Below are 13,142 nucleotides of genomic sequence, written 5' to 3' on the forward strand. Positions count from 1 at the left end.
GGATGTTTACTTCATTGAGTTTAGCTTTCCTTCCTTGATAGCATATGCATTTAAAGCTATAAATTCCATTTACAAATAGCTTTAGCAGTATCCCATAAGTTTTGATAGGTCATAACTTTATCATATTTAGCTCAATATATTTACTAATTTCTATTTTTATTTTAATTTGCTCCATGACTTATATAGATGTATATTGTTTAACTTTCAAACATATGGGGTTTCTAGTTTTTTGTTTCTGCTTTTTTTTTTTACTGATTTCTAGCTCATTTGCATTGAGATAAGAGAACATATTCTATATGATTTCATTTCTTTTCAAATTTGTTGAAATTGCTTTATGACCCATGATATGCTCAATTTTGGGAAAATGTTGTATATGTTTAAAAAGAATGTATATTCTGAAAGGTAGCCATAATGTTTTATATATTTCAATTATGTTATTTTTGATTATAGTGTTAAATATTTCTCTATAATTTCTAATTTTGTCTGTATATTTTATCAATTACTGAGAAAAATCTTTCATTATGATTGTTCATTTGTCTATTCTTCCATTCTATCAGGTTTTACTTTATATGTTTGAGGCCATACTAAGTGCATATGAATTTAAAATTGTTATATATTTCTAGTGCATTATACCTCTTATCATTAGTGTCCCTGTTTACCTCTACTACTGTGTTTTGCCTTAAAACCTACTTTATATAACATTAATATGGATACACCAGCTTTTGCTGTTCTTTTATTTTTAATAGCTTAATATCCTTAGATCTTATATATATATATATCTTGAAAATAATATTTATTTAGGTTTTATTACTTTTAATCATCTGACAATCTTCTCTTTAATTGAAGCATTTAGTCCATTTGTATTTAATGTATTTACTCATATTATAAGATTAAATCTATCTTTTCAAGTGATTTCTATTGGTTCCATTGGCTCTGTATTCCCTTTTTTTTCCCCTTTATGCTTTCTTTTAGAGTAATTATTTTTCAGTTTACTTTGATTCTATAAACATGAAAATTATAAATTCATTTACTGTCCTTTTGATGATTATACTAGAGATTACAGCATGACTTACATATGTCTGATCTTAATTGGTGCTCTTATCTACTTCCTGAATAATTTGGTTCCATTTATCCTTTCCTTCTGTTTAGAAAAAAAAAAAAATATATATATATATGTCAACAAAATTTAGCTATGCTTTTTGTGAAGTCTATATTTATTAACATTTACTTAATAATTATGTTTTCTTAGTTTTTCAATCTTTTCTTAGTTTCCAACCTTGAATCTGAGATTATTTTCCTTCATATGAAGAAAGTCCTATAGCATTTCTTTATTATAGATCTGGTGGTGACAAATTTTCCTAGTTTGTTTGAACTGTCTTTATTTAGATCTTATTTTGGGAGAACAATTTTTATTCTAGAAGAATAATTCTAGAAAACTAGAACTCTGACAGTGACTTTTTTCCTATACTTTAAATATATAATTGCATTATATTCTGGATTCCATTTTTCCTGTTGAGAAATCAGCTACAACTGGCTTCTTTTTGGTGGTTTGCTATTAAATCTCTCAGAATGACTTTCTTTTTTTTAATTGTGTGGGGTTCATAGAGCTTCTTGTACCTATGGTTTGTTATTTTTCATCAGCTTTAGAATGTTCTAAGCAAAAATGTCTTTAAATGTTGCTTCTGCCTTGTTCTCTTTTTTCTCTTTTTCAGACTTTTAACTATGTATTTAAAATTTTAGGTCTTTTAGTCATGTTGTCTATATCTTAAGACATCTGCAGATCTATGCCAAACCCTTGTGAGTCAGTCCATTTCAATTTTCTTTTTGCTATTTTTTTAATCATTAATTTTTTGTCTTTTCATATCCCTGGTTAGTTTATTTTTAATGCATGGCAAATGTTTTATGTGAAAAACTGTTTTCAGAAATAATATGAAGCCTAGGATGCCATTTTCTTTTATATAAGCTTTTATTTGCTTCTTCCAGATAACTGGAGAATATTCTGGATATTGCATTCAGGAAAGTTAATTCAATGTCTGGCACTTAAATTTTTTAACACTGACCTGTAGTCATCCTGAGGTCTTACCTAATTCTAGTTTACCCTTGTTCTTAGAGTATAGCTCCTCCAGATCCTAGCCTAAAGCAGGGGTAATTCAAAGAGCCCCTTTTCTTAGAGGTCTCCTGTGCTTATAAAGGCCTCCCCTTCTTAAATAACAGATACCATTAGAGGAAAAGCACACCCCCAAAATGCATTTCTCTCTAGGTCTCTCTGTTCTCTGGATCCAGGCCCGATAATTCTTTTGCCCATTATTACTCTTGTCTGCTTTTGAACATAGATTTTATTTTTCTGTGTGTTCTGTTCAGCTTTCTGGATTTCTTCAGGAGGGGGCTTAGTCTGAATTACCTAGTCCATTATTATCAGAAAATGCAAGTATCCACCTTATATTTGTCTTAAATCTTTCTCAGTCTAATATGAGTTTTGAGTGATCTATCAGAGTTTAGATTGACTTTTATTTGAAAAAATATTGATTATTTATATAAAATAAGCTGGAACACATAAATCAATATTTTATATCTTGCTGATTCATGTCTTATTATGATATATATTTTAGATTGGGTTCCTCAAAAGCAGATACTCTGATGAGGACTCTTGTGCAGGTGATTTGTTAGGAAGTGTTCCTGGGGAAAACTGATAGGGACTTAGAAAAGAAGGATGAAAGATCCAGAAATGGTGAATTTGGCTTGATCTTGTAGAAGTGCTCTGAAGACCATGTTGGTCACACCTTAAAGAATTCCAGTCAGGTGCAAAAGAAGCAGGAGTATTTAGACCCCTGTACTTCTCAGTCACTGTTTAAGGGATGCCCCAAAGGTGACATAAATCCCCACACTTCCTGCTCTCCATTTGTAGATGCAGAGGCTGACTCATTGCAATGAAAGCTCACTGGGATCTGATATACATGAAATTGGTAGAGGAGTCCATGGGGATATGGCAGAGCAATGACAGTGGCTGCTACAACTCAAAAGGCCCTGTCTTAATGTAAGTTCATGGGTGCAGTTCAGGAGGTCCACAAACATCAATAGGAATAAAATAGTTTTATTTGCATTTTTACTAGCCTCTGATGATATTTAGCATTGTGAGAGCAGTAATATTAGCAGTACCTATAAACTATATGTCCCTAGATAGCACAGGACTTAGCATGTAGTAAGTAAACTACTCCACACATTTTATTTTTGAAAAATGTACAAAAGAATACTAAAATTAGGTTGAAATTAGTCTCTACAGTAGCCACATTTATAAACTGAGTATTTTAATATTTGACAGAAAGTGAATATGTTGCTATAATCTCTGATCATCTAATATAGTATTTAGAGTATAATAATGGCCTATTTCACTAGTCAAAGACATAATAAGGATTAATTCCAGAAGAAAGCATCTGTGCAGAGATTTGGCTGTTATATAAAGTCATGATTAGTAGTGTGATTATATGTAAAAAGTTCCTGCATTATTCTCCTATAGTTCCATTCTGGGGTCACTATAAAAGAATGGATTAAAGGGTGAATGACAATGAACTTAAGTGCTAATTGCCTAAAATTCCTAGATTTTAGGCAAATTCTTTGGCTCCTAGCATTTAGATAAAGTGAGTAGACTTATTTTAAAAATTTGCTTTGACATATAATGAAGCACTTTAAGTAAATTTTTATATTGCAGTTTGAAAGACAAAAAAAATACCCAACTAGTTAATAATGGACACCTGCCTCATATCAATACCTATACAGGAAAAGGATGTCATCTACAGCACTATAGCACAAGGATATTGTCAGAACAAGATTTTAGAAAGAATCTGAAGTTCTCTTACCTCTGATGAGCCAAATATCATGCTCAAAGTCAGACATGAAGCCCTTTTCAGTCTTTTTCCAACATTACCTGTAGAAAATAGTTTTTATTAGTAAATCTGTCTTGGATCCCACCTAAGGAAATTTCAATACTGAAGAGTTCAAGCATAATTATAGGCCAGTCAGGTAGTTGTGATGGTTTGGCACCACGAGAAAGCTGTACAAATAAGCTATGAAGTTTATTTGATTTATTGTATTTGATTTGTTATATTTCCTTCCTGATATTAAATATTTCTGCTCATGTTATTGAAAATCAACTTTTTCCTTATAGTGGCTACTTGTACCTTGATGACCTTTTGAAGAAAGATATGGAAAGACTCCTAGAACTTTGGAAAGCCCTGTGAAAACTCATCCCCACAGATTCACCTGTCCCCTCAAGTTCATGTTTACTTGGGGTTAAAGTATACTTTCTTAGAAATACTGTTCAATCATTTCCTGAATTTAGTAACTAAATCTCAGTTATATTCCTAGCATATTCTCATTTTTTCCTGGCTTTTTGTAATCTTTGGACCAGGAGCTTTCTCATAAATCAAAGGCAGCTCCTTGTAGAGACGGGAGATGTGAAGGGGTAAAGGAGCCTGGAACCCGACCCAACGTTACTGCCTCTGCTTGAGGAAGCAGAGAAGTTAAAAACACTTACTAAATAATTCCCTTTAAATCAGAAGAAAAATGATTTTTTACAGTTAACAGTTAGATGCATGATGATTAAGGTTTTAAACCTTGAGGGCAAACTCTGTCTGTTTGGTATGAATATTTTATTTCTGTGTTTCAAGTGAAAAATATCCTGGGGTCCTTTTGAATTTCAAATAATTACTCCAAATTCAAAATGTGTTAGGTTAATTGTGTATTTTTAATCTAATTTTAATATTCTTTGACTCTGAAATTGATAAGCCAGTATTTATTTGCTCCTGAAACCTTTCAAAGTCTATAACAATCTTTCTCCTATTTAAATGGTATTAATGCTTAATGATAAAAACCTGGCCTAAGGAAGCAATAACATTTAAGAACTATATGGACCCACTGGGCCAGGGTGTATACCATGTTGGTCTACTCCCTTCCCATGAGTATGTATTATATGTTATGGAATTTAGTGTGGAGTTTTCTCTGGGGGATAGTTGACTCAGATATAAATGACAGACTAGGCAGATGTGAATGCCATCATTAGATGTACCAATGGATTTCACAGGAAGACAAAAGGACCAATTTATATGGTCTTTGCATGAGCAGTAAGAGAGGTAACTGCCTATTTTTCCAATGGAAGCATTGGACACGGGCCTGAGTTAGGATCCCTGCTCATTTGTGTTACTTTGTCTAAGTATAAATTTCTTCAACTCTTAAATGTAGAAAATAAAACCTACTTTCATATGTGTACATTAAAATGAAATCTGGTAGGGTATAAACAAAAAGTTAACAGTGATTATCTTAGGAGGTGATCATTGGCTTTTACCTTAGATAGATTTAATTTTTTTTTATAACAAGAAGAAATATAAAACGATCTTATAAGACCATTCTAAGGTTTTGTTGTTCTCAATTTTTTAAAAAATCAATAGAGCCCCTTTTTGAAAGGTTTGTTATTTTTCATCAGCTTTAGAATGTTCTAAGCAAAAATGTCTTTAAATGTTGTTTCAGGCAGCCCCTCAGTGGTTTTGATGTGGGTTACTGGAGACCACAAAGGTAAAGGCTTTGAAAAATATCATCCATGCAACATTTACTTAAGTAATGCTATTATTATTGTTGCTATTGTCATCATTGCTTTTAGACTTCATTCTAGAAGAAGACAGAATAATTTACAAGAGGGAAAATGAGATAACACGTGCTTTTCTAGAAGAGCATTTACCAATTCAGTCTCTGTTATGGAAGTGCTTAATTTGGAAGTGGGTCCCTGTTGCTGGTCCACACTTTCTGTGTTGAGCCTGAACTGGCTGGTCAGCCTGAGTTGTTTGCTCAGGATTGCATAGTTTCACTTTTTCTGTCCAAGCTATGCAGATAAAGCAGTATGGGGGTGGTTGTAGCATAGACAGTCCATCGTGTCAAGCTTGCTCACTTCTCTTCTTTTTGCTGGGACTATCTGATTGCCCCACCTGGAAGCTTAGCCTTGCCTAGTCTCTCAGGGTCAAACTTGACCTTTAGCAGGAAAAAATGATGGTCTGGCTCACCATTTGGGGATTTAGCATTGATATTCTGACTCCTTTTCTGTCTTTAATCTTTTCCCTCAGTTCCAGAAACCAGGCTCCAGTTGTGTGCTGAAGCTGATTATATTGGCTCATGAAAGCCAGTGGTTTGTTAGGAATTTTGCAATCTAGTGGATGTCCTATATGTAACTTGAAGTCAGTATATTGGGAGTATTTACACCACATAAATTGGCAAACTCTAAATCTCAGATTTTTCCCCTCGAGAACCAGTTGAACATTTATCAGTATACCAGATGTAGTAGCTAGCCACCAACTCATGCTCCATTTCTTATGACTGGATCTCCATTCCTCCCCAGACCTGAGTTCCTGTTTTTTTCATCATAAGAATATTTGTATCCTTCATTCTTGTCAGTCTTCCCTCCAATGGCAGAAGTTTGATCTTATTTCCCAACTCTAAGAAGGGACTCCACTCCCTAATACCTGCTCACAGATTTCTCAAGGCCTGTACAGCTAAGATTATGAATATATCACCATTACCTAGATTTTATCATCTAGCTGATTGTGGGCTTTAAACCACCATCCTGTATTCCCTATTATATGGTATCAGATGCCTTAGTGCTTGTCCAAATGTCTAGTTACTGACTTTCCCTTTAACTGACGTCAGGAATTCCTTCGAGTCTCTAGTTCCAGGTCTGCTTTCCCTTCCTCCCAGTCATTTTTACTGTCTCAATTAACTGAAATAATTCAGTGTTCTTTCTGTAGAATTAAAAAAAGTTTTGAACATAGTCCTCCTAGAAATCTTTTTCCATATTATTAGGCTCTAAATTATTTAAATGCAATATGTTAGTGGTTTTAATTTTAAAACCTAATTTAGAATTTTAATAAATAATAATATTTAATATCCATGAGGGTTTACCATATATAAAGTATTTAATTTCTTAACACAGCACCTATATTTTCTCATAAAATAGCTAACATTAATTGTTGCTCTCTGTGTCCTAGACACTGTTCTGAGTGCTTTGCATGTATTAATTCACTTAATCCTACAGAATTCCTATGAGACAAGTATATTATCATCTTCATTTTACAAATGAAGGAATTGAGATAAAGAGAGGTCTTGAAGCTAATGAAAGGCAAGGTGATAGTTTGAACCAGATGTGTCTGTCCCCAGACCATTCTCTTAACTGTTCTACTATCCTTTCTCATCCTAAAATGGAGCACAGAACTATTACCTGGACTTAAGGAAAAGATCTAACAAAATTCAATTCCTTTTTGTCACTAGGAGGAATGCAAACATGCATATAAATAAATATGTTAATAATTATTTTATTTGAGCATAAAATTAAATATATAATGTATAAATCTATGTTTTATTATAATGTTTATACTGTATGGTAAAACTGAGGTTCTAGAGTAACATTCAGGGTAGAATAATTCTGAGAAAATTTCTGTAATGTTTTGCCATTTACCCTCAGAAAAATAGCACCAAATTATATCTAACAGGTCATGACATTTGGCATATTGAGTAGGAAATGATGAAATTAAACTGCATCAAGACAAGGATGAATAGGCAATAGTTCTTACTCCTAGGGTATTTGCTGGAAAGTTCATGAGAAAAGAAAAACCCAGCAGATTGAAAAACCCCAGGAATCATCTGCATTTCTCCAGTTGATTCTTATGAATGCTGTAATTTAAGAACTATTCTCTAGCAGGCTAAACTACCTGTTTGGCAGAAAACTGAGTGATTTACTGAATAATCCTAATTCTAATCCTTAGTCTCACTCTCTGGGTAGAACTGGAAAGGCAGAAGAGGGTAGAAAGTAAAGGAATGTTTGTAAATGTCTCTCCATAGGTAGAGGTTGTTTATCTTAGGGCCTCATCACAGCTACTCAGCAATGGATTTATAGAGAAAAACAAGTGAATCCCATGGAAACACATTACACAGGCAACTGGAGTTCCTAAAACTGTGATTTCCACTTTGAAGTCTAACCAGGAGACAGACCCAGCAGTCAGATTGGGCTTGCTTTATTGTGTGTGCCACCCTTTGTTAGTCCAACTTATTATATCTTATTGCCAGAAGAATAGTAAGAAAGTGTTGTTGTTTTTTTTCATTCATATTATCAGTAGAAGAAATACTTGCATCCCTTAGGTGTGTACTTAGATCTGCTCATCTAGCCCAACAGATACTATTATCATCAACTTACAACTGAAGAAACTGAGAGTCAATAAAAAGTAAATGATACCAATACACTGCTGAAAAATGGTGGGTTTGAACTACAGACGAGGTATGTGGTTCCTAGTCTCTGAATAGCCCTTTCAGGTCATGTTTGTCACATTTTATGAGTGGAAAACATGTATCTATGATACCCATGCTTAAGTACTTTATGTAGAATTGAATGAAGTGGGGAAAGCATCGGTGGCAAGCATTGGTGGCAGAGGCAAATCTGTGTTTTTCCTTTTCTGTCTTCAGTTGGCATTTCCCCTGTCTTTGTTGCACTTTGACCTGGTACCTGAGACCACTATCAATCTCCTAGATGCTCAAGGTCTTTGGTGTGGTGTTCTGTCTGCTCTACTCAGCACCTACCATGCCCCTTCTCCCATCTGCGATTTGCTATCCTCTCCCTTTCACATGATAATGTATTCCTCCTCTGTCTTGGACCCTCAAGACAAAATCCTGCTTTGTGATGGTCAGACAAACCAACCCTTTCTATTACCTATCTGGTGTCAAGCAATATCCAATGAAGTTAAATCAAGCATTTCCTTAAGGAAGTAGTTCCAGGGCTGGAGAAGCACCTGAGAGGAGTTCCATTTTTAGTCAAGGATGCTTGGCACATTTAAACCAAACAGACAGAAGTTTAATCAACTTACACATAAAGGCAGCCCTCAACACTGGCATTTATTTAAATACTCTCCTGGGACACTCAAATCTTCAATGTGGTACATACAGAAATTCAACCCAAATATATGCACTGACATTCTGCCCTCCCGCTTCCCTAGATGCTCATACTATTTAAGGCTGAGCTGATGTGAGGGGCCCCCTGAGAACAGAGCTGCTCCTCTGGGAGTTCCCCTGAAGGAGCGACTGGCATTTCCTAGTCCACAAGAGGAGTGCTGAACACAGTGACTTTGCAAAGTCTCCAGGGGTTTCGGTTAGCCTGGAGCCCAACAGAGCAGTGTGTTCAGACTGAGTCAAGACCACCTAAGAGCTCAAGTACATGGAAGTCTGCACTCTCTTCTTTCTCTCATCTCCCAGCTGCATGTTGCTATCTACTTTGCAAGGGACGTTAAACAAAGAAGAATAACTGCTACTGCTAATATTTTAGAATCAACAAAACATTATCACACACCTTCTCTCCTTTGCTCACAGTATTAGTTTTCTTTTTTTTTAGATCTGGAATTATGGTGGGACTTTTCTAAGGCTACCTAGCTGCAGGCATGACAGAATGACTTACTAAGATTTTAATTTGTGTTTTGTTCTCATTTTTCCAACCCCATTTTGAGATACTAATTTGGCCTTTTTGTTCTCAAGGCCTCTGTGATAGAGTCAAAGTCAAAGTAACCCACAGAGACTAGTTCCTTTTCTTCTTTGTTTTCCAACCTGACTTCTTTGAGGGTGTCATACTAGGGAAATAGAGAGACATGAGAGGGCTTGGAAGGGAGGAGAATCGTTGCTGCAGTGAGTATGAAAAGGAAGGGAGATTTTCCAGAAAGAGGTGACAGCAGGGTTTGGGATACTTTGAAGCTGGGGCTTCCAGAGCATTGGGGTGGAAAGTAGGACCTCAGAAGGGATTGCCACAGAATTCATGGAAGAACGGTGGACCACAGGTACAGTGGGTCTCAGGTTCCACAAATCTATTCTGCCTAAGAAGGATAAGCACATGCCTCTCAGGGACCACATGCACTCAGACAAACATCACATCAGAGAAGCCACCATAAATGTCTGCTTTGCATCAAATTCTAGAACATTGGGGTCATCCTGGACTGGGAAGGGAAACACCTTATAGTGACTGTGGTTAGATTTTTTGAGACAGGATTACTGAGAGATTTAATGATGTAAAAATTTTGTTAGGTACAATTTAAGCCTATTAAGTTAGGAAAATCCAATACTTCAAATTTGGTAGTCTTTCTACAGTATTTCTCCCAAAATTTACATTTAGAGGGTGCTCAATGGGACGACGAGAGCCACTGTTATGTATACTTGTGAGAGAAGAGAAATCCAGCCCCTGCCCCTTTTTAGAACTTTTTGAGCATTTAATTCTATGGCCATGAACCGTATTATATTTCTGGATGACTTTATCAGTCAGCTGGTATCAGAGGTCTAGGATGCTCGTGTGGGCAAACCTAAAGGCACAAATGGATCTCAGGAAACGTGAAGTTGATAGCTTTCTGTGGTGGGAATAATGACATAAAATACACTGGAAGAGACTGCAGGGATTGTTTAAAATCAAATTGCCTAATAGATTTTCCAACTCCTGAACAACTTCTAATAACAGAGTCATGTCCATATACCCTCTGCCTTTGATGGTGAAACATAACAATTTTATTGTTATGTTACTTCATAGCAGAAACATTTTCATGATTCTGTGTTTCTATAAAAATCTTTGATCCCAACATAAATTAAGCTGGGGCTAAGAACTAGCCTATACACTTATAATAATTTTTGGTCATTACATTAAAAAACAAAACAAAAACAAAAAGGAGGGGGGTAAATAGAAAAATCCCTCTTGCTAATCTCTCATCTCCTCCTTCTTTTCCTCCTTGTCTTCTCTGTTCAATATACAGACCTCAGAGAAACACTGCAGAACCACAAATTACTGTGGGGTGCAACTCCTACTTAATAATGACATCCGTAAGTTAGCAAAAATCTGCCAACATCTGCAAGCTCCTCTACAGAGTTGTGAGCCAAAGTTAAAAATCATGTGTGACAGTGCTGTGGAAAATACAATTGATTCCAGTCTGATTGTGTCAGTTCCAAACAGAGACAATATTGATGATGCTGAACAGTAATCTTATTGGGCTTGGACCCAACTGAACATTGGTCTTTGTCAACTCATTATTCCTCTATCAGAGGGATCTCCACAGATTGATCTTGCCAGCACCTTTTGATGTGTCTCACAAATCACTGTTCTGTTGGCAGGCAGATTTGAGTATTGCACAGTAATTGCTGGGCTTTTTTTCCTCTCTCTGCCTTACTCTCTGCCAGGAGACAATGACTACACACTGTTATGGGTTGAGTTCGTTCTCGGTTTTTGCCCCCCCTGCAACAAAGAATTGAAAGGCAGAGATACACTAGTGAAGCAAGTGAAAGTCTTATTTGAATACAGTCCTAGGGAGGAGCAGGCCAGTGTCAAGGTAGACAAAGGCAGGTTTATTTGATTACACCCCAAGGGAGGAATGGGCCAGAATCAAGGTAGACAAAGACACAAAACTTTTAGGGGAGGGTCTATTTATTTATCACCACCTAGGTGGGAGGCACTTCCTTCGACAGGGTGAGGTCATTTGATTGACAGCTCTAGTTCTACACCCATTCCTCTTGGCGCACATGTCTTTTCCCAGAATGTGCACAGAAAAGCACATAGAGACTGTGGGAGCAAAATCACAATTTTATTTTAATGACATTATGAGGAGGTGTGGTTTGGGTGGTTCTTAGTTTTGTTCAATTAGCCTGAACTGGACCTGGCTGGGACCAGTCTGGCTTGATCCTGATAGACAAGAAGTTCTCTCTGCAAATCTTTTGTTGTCTTCACATGGGACCACCTCCCAAGATGGTTTGGTGGTTTTTCCTTGAACCTCATATTCTCCTTTCCCAGCTGCTCATGTTTATCTACCTAACATTCCTAACAACACTGCAAGTCATTGTCATATGAAAGATCTAAAAGTTCCTAACAAGATAGATAGGAGTGTATGCAGTCCCAAAGATGCTATGAACTATGGCCATACCATTGATGTTTTTGGATTGGCAAAATAAAGTATTAAATCCTCTCATTTTCTTTTAGACAGTTAATTAGAGACAACTAAACTTGTAAGAATTCTGCAGCATTGCCTGTAGGAAAGTTCAGCTCCACAGTTGAAGGGTCTATTTTGGATGATTAGCATTGTCTCTGCATTTTTAGCAAGTTTGAAAAGTGTATTTTCTTATAAGTCCTGGTGAGTGTGAAGAACAATGCAATGGGTATAACATTTTGCACTAATGACACTGTCTCCTGTGATTGGATATGCCCCCCCTCCTCAGGGAAATTTGATATTACCCTCTAGACTTAAAAGCCTTTTGAAATAAAAGTTATTAATTTAGCTAATCAATGAGATACCAAAATGTTTTTGGGCAGTTGCATCTGGGGAGATCTCTCCCTGTACACTAGGTGAAACCTAATCCAGGCAGAGGAGGGTTCTTGACTCTGAATGAGAAAGAATTCTGGAGCAGGTTGACAAGTGTAGGTAAGGAAGTAATTCATTAAAGTGAGACTAGCAGGAAATGGCAGCTGCCTTGCAGGCAGCAGAGAGCAAGGAAGAGCAGAGAGAGGAAAGGGAAGCTCATTCAACTCCTGCTTGGCATAGGGCAGATCCCTTGCCAACTCCTGAAACCAGGGTCACCTGGCATCCAGTGTCCACTTGGATCAGCACTGCATGGGGACTAAGCCCCTACCATCCCAGGATTTGGGGGAGCCACAGAGCACTGGATAGAGTGAGGTTATGTTCTGAGAACTTCCCAAAGACAAAGCAAGGAGATTTTGGGGGCAGGCTACTAAAGAGCATGATCATAATGCTGCAGTCCTGTCTGGCTCATCCAGGCAACAGGAACTTGCAAGCCCAAATCAGAGACCTCAGTAGCCCCTCCATACCTATCTGGAGTAGAACAGAGACAGAGTGAAGACTTGTACTTAAATATAGAAAACAGAATGAAATAGCAAAGTGACAAAGGCACTTACCACTGGAAGAGTGCAGAGACAAAATGAAGTAAGTTGAGCAGTAAGAAGGCTTTATCTAAAGCAAAAAGTACACACTCAAAGAAAGGAGAATGCATACAGCCTCAGAGAGGAGGAGCCTTAAAGGCTTAGGATTCTGTCTTTTAAGGCTTTCAAGAATGGGCTAAAGGGGGGAGGGGGGCATGTGTTGGATCCT

Source organism: Manis pentadactyla, chromosome 11 (assembly GCF_030020395.1).
Source record: "Manis pentadactyla isolate mManPen7 chromosome 11, mManPen7.hap1, whole genome shotgun sequence".
In the NCBI taxonomy this organism is placed as follows: Eukaryota; Metazoa; Chordata; class Mammalia; order Pholidota; family Manidae; genus Manis; species Manis pentadactyla.